This window comes from Chiloscyllium plagiosum, chromosome 6 (genome assembly GCF_004010195.1).
Source record: "Chiloscyllium plagiosum isolate BGI_BamShark_2017 chromosome 6, ASM401019v2, whole genome shotgun sequence".
In the NCBI taxonomy this organism is placed as follows: domain Eukaryota; kingdom Metazoa; phylum Chordata; class Chondrichthyes; order Orectolobiformes; family Hemiscylliidae; genus Chiloscyllium; species Chiloscyllium plagiosum.
In genome coordinates, this window is record NC_057715.1 from 86923842 (window position 1) to 86934179 (window position 10338).

The 10338-nt window shown below is 40.6% G+C and overlaps 1 long non-coding RNA gene across 1 annotated transcript in view; it reads left to right on the top strand.

Moving 5' to 3' along the window:
* The window catches only part of LOC122550795, a 13342-nt gene extending 6530 nt beyond the window's left edge, over positions 1–6812 (top strand). The window contains exon 3 of the long non-coding RNA XR_006311947.1: positions 3544–6812. This is a non-coding gene — a long non-coding RNA (uncharacterized LOC122550795). The remainder of the gene's footprint in view (positions 1–3543) is intronic.
* Positions 6813–10338: the final 3526 nt, after the last annotated feature.

Consider the following 10338-nt stretch of genomic DNA (forward strand, 5'->3'; position numbering starts at 1 on the left):
GTCTGACCTATCACCCTCACCTTGACCTCTTTCCACCTATCACATTTCCGACGCCTCTCCCCCAAGTCCCTCCTCCCTACCTTTTATCTTAGCCTGCTGGACAAACTTTCCTCATTCCTGAAGAAGGGCTTATGCCCGAAACGTCGATTCTCCTGTTCCCTGGATGCTGCCTGACCTGCTGCGCTTTTCCAGCAACACATTTTCAGCTCTGATCTCCAGCTTCTGCAGACCTCACTTTCTCCTCACTCCTCCACTTGCCAAACTATGGAATTTAGGACTGCGAATAGGCCAAGCAGGCTGCCTGGGACCATGTTGGAAACTAGTCCTACTCTTAAACCTGTCCAGAGTGCTTCCAACTTTGGTTAGGAAGCTTGTTGAAACACTCCTTCACAATGTGATTGAGAGTCCATCTTGGAAAAGTGAGATGCCGGGAGAAACCAGGCTATCACAGGGCTTAGTCCGAGCCCCAACCATATTGACAAACATATGAATACTTCCTGACAACCGTATCTCATTCATCTATCCACAGCAGATCCTGCCTCCTGGGTCAGATCCTTAAAGGTGATGAAGTATTGCAGCATGTGCTGCTTCACTTTGAATTCCATTATATAGTGGATATGGCTTTATATCCTACCTCCATAACGTTAGTGCCAAAAACAAAATTGCATATCTGCATGCATCGTTGAAGGTTAAAGCCTGATCCCAATGCAAAGCATTTATGAGAAGCTCAAGACAGGAATTTGTCATTCTGGGAGCATTTGAAGAAAACAGTAGCAAAGGTCAAATCCAAAAAGCTTACTAACCCAACTTGCTGGCTCTGAAAATGGGGCACTGCTATGACAGAAATCAGGACAGTGGCTGCGATCATACTGTAGCAGCAGTCACCCACACATCGTGTTTGTAATGTAAATACCGTGCATCGTAATCACAGATTTTCACTGAACACCCCTTCACTAGCTTCCTGTCTTCTCAGGCATCAATCATCCACGTCTAGATTCTCAAAAGCTTACGAGGTGGTTGAATGACCTGCTTAATCTATCTACCACTGACGTTTCATTTTGGTGTCATGCATGGAGCAACTTTTCTCGGCAGGGTCCTTTGGATCAAGGAATGGGAAATGAGGGAGATTGCTAAACCGTTCCTTGTGATAAACACCATCTGGCAAAAAGCAGCCTTTAAACCATCACAATGTGCGTGGTCTATCCTAAACCGATTCAGTGTGAGCCAGAGCCCCTGTGTAGCCAACCTTATTTGATTCACTCATGTCCTTTAGAGAGGGAGATCGGCCATTCTTACCCTGTCTGGAATTACATGTCGACCAGATACACGGCAATGTGGTTGGCTTTTGTCTAATCTCTCATATGGCCTGCAGAACTAATCATTTCAAAGGTAGCCAGGAATTATTGCCAATCTTGCCAGCAATGCCCACATCCATGTAAGAATTTTTTTTAACAGCCTACATTAAATTGTACTTCAAACACTAACTGTGTCTGTTCCAAGGAAGTGACCAGAGTTATAGACAACACACAATTCTGTCTATAAAATGTCATTTCATTTAATTGATTAGAACACTCGTCAACCTTAAACTCAAAGAAATACAGATCAAGTTTCTGCTGTTTCTGGGTATATTGGCCTTGCAAAACAGTACAATGTAGGTTTACAAAAATGATCTCAGAGCTTCAGGGGTTAAGTTATGACAAGGGATTATACAAATTACGCCTATTTTCTCTTGAATTTAGAAGATGTTAGGGTGATGTGATTGATTAATGTCTTCATTTCTTCAAATTATTAACAGGAAAGACAGGTTGATAAAGAAACTCTTTCCAATGTTTAGGGATTCCAGAACTGGGAGCATAGTCTGAGACTTGAGGTCAGAACATTGAGGAGGGATGTTAGGAAGTGATAGATGTTTTGGAGCTGTCGTCCACATGCTGCAGCTGATACTAGATATGTTATTGGTTTTAAATCTGTGATAGATACATTTTTGTTAAGCAAAGGTATTAAGGAATATGAGCCAAAGGCAAGTAAATGGAGTTAGGTCACAGATCAGTCATGATTCATTGCATGACCGAATGGGCTTCAGAAGCTGAATGCCCTACTCCTGTTCCTATGTTCTGACGTGCATAACTGGACCCCTTAAAGTCTAATGTTCAAGATTAGTGAAATGGCTTTAAAATGTTAATTTGTCAATATTTAAGTGTTTTTGTATTTTACAAAGTAACATTGCAGATTGCAGGAGATATGGGAAAGACAGGACATGAGAAATAAGCAGAATGATGGATAACACAAATTTATGCAGTTAATGAAGGGTAATAAAAGCAAGGAAGTGGGTACAAACCAGGAAGGGAAGTTTTTCTAGCTCTAGTTTTAATTTTCTATCCAAAAGAGCCGCCAAACTATTTTTCATTTAGAAAGAGGATGGAGGAAATATTGGTACAATTTTTGGGGGCCACTTAATGAATTAGAGGTGGCAGGCATTATAGTATTGTAATATGGAAGAAAGCAATTCAAACTTGAAAATCTCTCCAAGCAATTGACTTCCAGACTCATGAATGGAAGAATATATAGCAGTTTTATCATTGTTCAAATCTAACTGAAAAATGCTAGACGTTGAAATGTTTCAATGACATTTGAGAAACTCGAGCAGTTGGAGACTGAGTTCATCATAATTGCAGCAGTCCTCTTGAAATCAGGCATTGTGTGTTTGCGAAATGTTATGAAGTGCACATACATGAGAAAGCAATTTCCTCCCCATGCATCAATTCTCAGGACCTCATTACATTTGTTCTAATGTGAACAGCATGATCTGCACTATTTACAGTGCTGACTACAGTTTGCTTAATTCCAATTCTTAAGCAGAATGATTACTCTTGGCTCTCAACATTTGTTACATCTCTTGGCCATCTTGTAAGAAAGTAACTGACGCATGCTACAGATCGGTTGTGAAAGTGTTATTGTAGTCTATCATCAGAATCTGTGAGGCTGGACTTTAGCGCTCCCTGCACCATGTGATGGGACAAGTGACTTCAAGGACGATTGACTTACTGCCCAAGAAAGTTTGCTGTATTGAGCACTGTTTGGCACTAAGACACTGTCCTGTAAGCTTCTCCTTCCTTCATAAACCTCCACCACTGAAGTGCTGCTGTTCCTCAGTGAGCTGAAGAGAATCACTGGAGGGCCAGGTCATGCAGTCTGGACAGAGCAACACCATCAAATAGGCTCATGTTCTTATGGGCGTGAGGGGGCATATCGTCTCACAGAATGGAGGTTATGGGGAGGGGTGTCAGGGGATCAGAGGTAAGGGCAAGGGTGATTTTTAGTTTGCCCTCCCACTCCTGACCCTGATTGTCTTCAAAAAATAATAACTGACCTCCACCTCAATGAATTTTATTTATACAAAAACTGATTTTATTTGTAAAGTATCATGAATTTTTAAGCAATATCCAGTGTTTGTACACATTTTATCAATTGAATGAAATAAAAACTCTGTAACCATGCTTTTCTTACGTAATTATGTTCAGTATGGCTTCCTTTTGTTTCCAGTCAGATCAGTTATCTGAACAAAATACTCCCCATCTGTCTCGTTTGGATAATCAAGATAATTCTGTAGTATCACTCCAGGATCAACTTGCTGAATTACTTGCCCTTGGTGTCATCTTTCTAGCCGTCTCTGAAGAAGGAAGAATTGCACTCTGAGCTTTTGGACTGGTATAAAGGGTGTCAATATAAGTTTTTGAAGGTTAGATTATACTTGAATTTTTTGAGACAATCATTAACAGCATGGTAAAGAAACCACGCTGTCAATGATCAGATGTTGCCTTTTTGAAATTCAAGAAGTGATTTGATCTGGGCCTGCACAAGAAAATACCAAAATAAACTTAAACTGAGACTTTAGTTCATTAATGATTAACTTGTATTCTTAAAAACAAACTTTATGCTTAATCTTTGAGTTTTCAGAGAATGGTTGTCTACTTGATTTTCTTTTTCACAGATGGGAGAAACAGGCAAGGAGAATCTTTCAGTTCTTATCCACAAATAAATTTCTTTTGATCTGCTCTGCTGCTCATAAACAGCTGTTGAAAAATTGTTCAGTGTATATTCCTGAGCCTAGGTGGTGGGCATTTCATCTCTCAATTTATGAAATTATCATACAAGTGTGAATTTCTTGATGCCTTAATTTCACAGGTCTCTCCAAGCTTTCGCAACCTGTGGTCAGGTGATCATTGCAGCCATTTCAGGTTCACGTTTCTTTTTAAAAAGTATTTCGGTCCATGAAATATCTCCAGCAAAACAATCAGATGAAAGAAAACAAAATTTGATATTGGTGCATATTTGTCACTATCATATGACTACTTTGACAACTATTGCAGATAAGATGGTGGCAGAGTAGGAGGCTCCAACTGGAGCTCCTCTGCTCTGCCTGTTCTTTTTGTTTCTTTTATTTTTTTCTCTTTTTTTCAGTAGTCCTAGAGCAGCATGAGGGGGTGCTGGATTTCTGGAGCGACATGAGGGGCTGCCAGAGCAGCGGAAGGGGGAACCAGAGCGGTGTGAAGGGAAACCGGAATGGCGCGAGGGGGATGTCGGAGTGGCATGAGGGGGAACCTGAGTACTGGTACAGCACAACTTACCTTGAGTGCTGCTGAGGAGCAGGACAGTTGTTGGATTTGTGCCTGGTGCCGGCAGTCAGACCATGTGCTGACCTATTGCTATCTGAAGTTCTTTATTGGACTGTAATATAAATCCTTTAACTTTGTTATAACTACCTTATCTCTAACTTTTTTTAGGCGCTAAGTAATGATGCTACTTTTCCTTTTCATTCTCTTTTGTATCCAAAATTTGTACCTAGGTACTTGTACCTAAGATGGCGTCATTAAAGACCGCCATTGTAAAATCTTTTCACTGTACTCCTGTACTGGAGTACATGTGACAATAAAGCATATTCTAATATTGTAATTTGTACAAGAATGATTAGAAGTGGATGGTTTTTAAACAAAAAAAAACCCCTGAAAAATTGAGATATTTCTGTAGTCAAAGTTTTTTTTAAAAAAAGTAACTTTGGTCAAATTTAACAATGAGCACTGAAGGGTCCAATAAGGGAGACAGAATGCACATGCACCAGAACTGTACTACATTTCACACTGTAGGGTCTCTAATCTATTCTAATCTAATCCCATATTGGCCTATAAAGCTTCTTTATAGGCTTTTGGGACAAATGTCTGAAATATTTGCATCTAGAGATCCAATGCCTAATTGAGATTCTCTTTGTAAAATTGATGTAAACATCGCACACCATTCACATTGCGATGAAGACCGAAGTTCCTTGGAGGGGATTCCTGGTGGCTTTAACTGGAAAAATAATTCTTGATGCTATTTTTAATTGTAACTCCACTAATTCCTTTTTAAGGTGTGATATTGCTGTTTTCTGCTAATCCAAGGACAGAATGGCACAGTCCATAAGTTTTCTAGTTGTCACTATCAATGCCAAGTTGTGTTCGGCCAGAGGGAAATGCGGTTTCTTAGTTGTCTTATTCTGGATCCAGAAGAGTTAGCACCTTCAGATGAACTCTGACGACAGGTCATCAGTCTGACTTGATAACTCTGCTTCTATCTCCAAACAAGTGAGTCCCATTACTGTTCATGAATTCTGGCAAGCTCAAACTTCTCAAGTTTTAGGATCATCTCTGCAACACTTTCTTGCATTTTCTCCAGAGCTTTAATTTTGTTTGCATTGTGGATACTGGAACTACACATTACCTGTATACATAAATTTAACATCACCTTCTTGCTTTATGTTTCACTCTTTTAAATTCATTCCTTCTACCCAGTTCAACACCAGCTCCTCCACATCACTTCTCCCAAAATAAAATAAGTTACACTTATTTCAACTGAAAAGTGATATGATAAGATACAAATGAAGATTTGCAAAATTATTTTTCATCTAAAAAAGTTAGTGATTCTTTCTATTAACTGAGAGTTTGAATTTCATTTTAGAGAAACATTACTGCAGTAGAACAGTTGGGTATTCCTTATTGTGGGTTTTTTTAAAATCATTAATTTACACTCTTCCATGTATCTACAGGTCTCATAGATAAATCTTAATACTAGAGAAGAGGTGCACATACAAGACCAGAAAGTATTCTTATTTGGTTTTAAATAAGTCTTCCATGGAGCCCTATGCTCATTGTGAGAGAAACAGGGGCACTGCTGTAGATATCACTTACAATTGCAAGCAGTGCTATTAATTGTAAGTTAGTGCACAGTAATTATAATGTGAAAGTTATTTATTGTAAGCATCCACTGTTGGCAAAACAAAACTAGCTTTTAATTGCCTCCTCTGAGTCTGAATCCTGCAGATCTTAGAGCTAGATATAATTTGATTTATTCATTTCATTATGATTGAGCATTACAGGTAGAGGTTGCTTCTATAAAGAATTTTCGAGGAGAGAATCAGATATTACATTGTCTTAAAGACTACAGTACAAGTTCAATTTTCGACCAGGTGGATCAGATTAGTCTTTATCTGCTTGCAAGGTTATTAGTTTTATTTTAGAGGCTGATATTTTAATCTACAGCAGAAAACTGGACTCAGAACTTTGATACCATCATAATCGTTGATATTTTGGGCGTGTAGAGATGGTATAGGGGAGACTCAGCTAAAGGTAATGTCTTTAGCTGAGTTTCTGGATTAACAGTCTCATGTACAAATCCCACCATGGCAGATGGTACAGTTTGAATTCAATAAAGAATATCTGGAATTAAGAAATCTACCAATGATGTTGAATTCTATTGTTGATTGTCGGAAAAACTAATCTGGTTCACTAAAGTTCTTCAGGGAAGGTAATCTGCCATTTTCACCTGTTCTGGCCTACATTTGACTCCAGACCAACAGCAATATGACTGACTCTCAACTGCATTCTAATGTGGCCTAGCAAGCCATTCAGTTCTATGAATTGATATGAAGTCTCGACAAAGAAATGAAACTAGACAGACCACTTGGCAGCGGATAAGACAACAGTAGAAACAGATCTGTTGACATTACAGAGTCCTCCTCACTGATATCTGGGGGGTAGTGCCAAAATTTGGAGAGTTGTCTCATGGACTAGTCAAGCAACAGCCTGACATTATCTGAAAGGTATGATTCCATGAGTATAACTGTGTCCTAGACACCGCCATCATCATCCCTGGATATACCCTTTCCCACCGGCCAGACAGAAGCAGAATAAGTGGGGCACAGTGGCATGAAGTTGAGAGGGAGTTGACCTTGAGTCCTCAACATAGACTCTAGACCCCCTGAAGTCTTATGGTTTCAGGTTAAACATGAGCAAGGAAATCACCTGCTGATTACCATGTAACATCCTCTCTCAGCTGATGAATTAATATTCCTCCATATTCTACACTTGGAGGAAGCACTGAGGGTACAAAATGGACTCTGGGTGGGGGATTTCAATTTTCACCACAAAGTGTGGCTCAGCAGCTGTTGGAGCTGGTCAGATGGTAAAGGGTATAGCTGCTAGATGGGCTCTGCTGCAGGTGCTAAGGACCAAAAAGGGGAAAAACATACTTGACCTCATCTTCACCAGTCTTCCAGTTGCAGATGCATCTTTCCATAACACATGGTAAGTGACCATCTCACAGTCCTTGTGGAGAGAGTATCCTCCATTGTATGGTGTGGCACCATGATAAATGGGACAGATTTCAAAAAGATCTAGCAACTCAAGGCTAGGCCTCCATGAGGCACTATGGGCCATCAATAGCAGGGTTCTGTAACCTCATGGGCCAGCATATCCCCACTCAACCATTACCATTAAGCCAGGGGATCAACCTTTGGTTCAATGGAGACTACAGGAGGGTATGTCAGGAGTAGCACTAGGTATTGCTAAAGATGAGGTGTCAAACTGGTGAAGCTACCAAACAGAACTACTTGCATTCCAAACAGTGTAAAGCAGCAAGTGATTGAGCTAAACGGTCCCACAACAAACTGCTCAGATCTAAGCTCTGTAGTTCTGTCACATCCAGTCATGAATGATGGTGGACAATAAAATCACTCACTGGAAGTGAAGCCTTTGACATCAAGATTGCATTCGACCAAGTGTGTCAATAAGAAGCCCTAATAAAACTGTAATCAGTGAGTATTAGGAGCAAGCTCTCCACTGGTTAGAGTTAGACCTAGCACATAGGAAGATGATTGTAGTTGTTGGAAGTCTTTCATCTGACAGACTCATGCAGCATGGAAACAGGCCCTATGGCCCAACTTGTCCATGATGATCAGATTTCCTAAACTAAACTCGTCTTATTTTCTTGCATTTGGCCCATATCCCTCAAAACCTTTCCTTGACATGAACCTTTCCAAATGTCTTTTAATTGTTGAAATTGTACCCACCTCTACCATGTCCTCTGGCAGCTTATTCCATACACAAACCACCCTCTGTGTGAAAAAATTGCCTCTGAGGTCCCTTTTAAATCTTTCTCATCTCACCTAAAGCTATGTCCTGTAGTTTTGGCTTTCGCCTTACTCCGGAGGAAAAGACCTTTGCTGTTCACCTTATCCATGCCCCTCACTCACCATTTTACAAACTTTGATTAAGGTCACAGCTCAGCTTCCTACACTCGGGAGAAAATGTCCCAGCCTATCCAGTCTCTCCTTATAACTCAAACTTTCCAGTCTCAGTAACATCCTTGTGAACCATTTTTGCACCCTTTAAACTTTAATAACATCCTTCCTATAGCAGGCTGACAGGAACTGTACACAGTACTCTAAATGTGGCCTTACCAATGACCTGTACAGCTCTAACAGGATGTCCCAACTCCTGTATTCAATACTCTTACTGGAACATCTCTCCAGGAGTTCCTCAGGTGTAGTGTCCTCAGCCCAACTGTCTTCAGCTACTTCATCAATGACCTTCCCTCCATTATAAGGTCAGAAGTGGGGATTTTCGCCAATGTTCAGCTCCACTCATGACCCCTTGGCTACTAAAGTAGTTCAAAGATTTGGACAATATCAAGGCTTGGGCTGACAAGTCACAAGTAACATATGCCAGGCAATGACCATCTCCAATAGGAGATAATCTAATCATCACCCCTTGACATTCAATGGTGTTAATATCACTGAGTCCTCCACCATCAACACCCTTGGGGTTACCATTGACCAGAAACCTAACTGGACTCACTACATAAGCACAGTGGCTAGAACAGCAGGGCAAAGGCTAGGAATACAACAGCGAGTTAACTCTCCTTCCGATGTCCACAGCTGAAAATGTGTTGTTGGAAAAGCACAGCAGGTCAGGCAGCATCCAAGGAGAAGGAGAATCAACTTTTCGGGCATGAGCTCTTCTTCAGGAATCTGATGTCCACAATCTACAAGGCACAAGTCAGGGAGTGTTTTGGAATACATTCCCCATTTCCTGAATTTGTGCAGCTGATCAACACTCAAGAAGCTTGACACCATCCAGGCCAAAGCAGCCCATTTGATTGGCATCACGTCCACAAGCATCCACTTCTTCTGCCAGCGCTCAGTAGGAACCGTGTGTATTATCTACAAGATGCACTGCAGAAATTCACCAAAGGTCTTTAGCGAGCACCTTGCAAACCCACAACTACTTTCATCTAGAAGGACAAAAGCAGCAAATAAATGGGAGCACCAACACCTGCAAATTCCGCTCTAAGCCACTCACCATCCTGACTGGGAAATATATTGCCATTCCTTCACTGTCTCTGCATCAAAATCCTGGAAATACGCCCCAAAAGGGCATTGTGGGTCTACCTACAACACATAGACTGCAGCGGTTCAATTAGGCAGCTCAGCACCACCTTTTCGAGGGAACGAGAGATGGGCAATTAATGCTGGCCCACCCAGCGATGCCCATGTTCTACAAGTGAACATTTAAAAAAAAAAGCACTGATGCAATGGTTGCAGTTCCGAGTTGATGGTTGGACTATTTTTGACTCCTGTTTGGAAGAAACATGTCACGTAGAATGTCTGTGTTAGTCCTGAAGTGTTTATTAGACACAGTGCTGATCTCTGTCCACCAATTATTGAACAAGAATCATAGCTTGTACTGCTGATTAAGACATTACTATTTATTTTATCCAGCTTTCACTCCCTTTGTTGAAAATTAAAAATGTGCTTAAGGAGAGGAGATGAAAAAACACATGGCTATTTCGATTAGTTATAGATCAAATATCATTTAAACAAGCAACTGCTTCATTGCAGACTTTGGGATTGCCTATACCTTGCCAAATTCTTTGAACAAAACTGGCATTGCTAAATAGTTAAATGACCCTTCTGAAATCCCTTCTGAAAGTTGCTTCATACACAAAGAAGGTCAGTCTGCTTCTTTC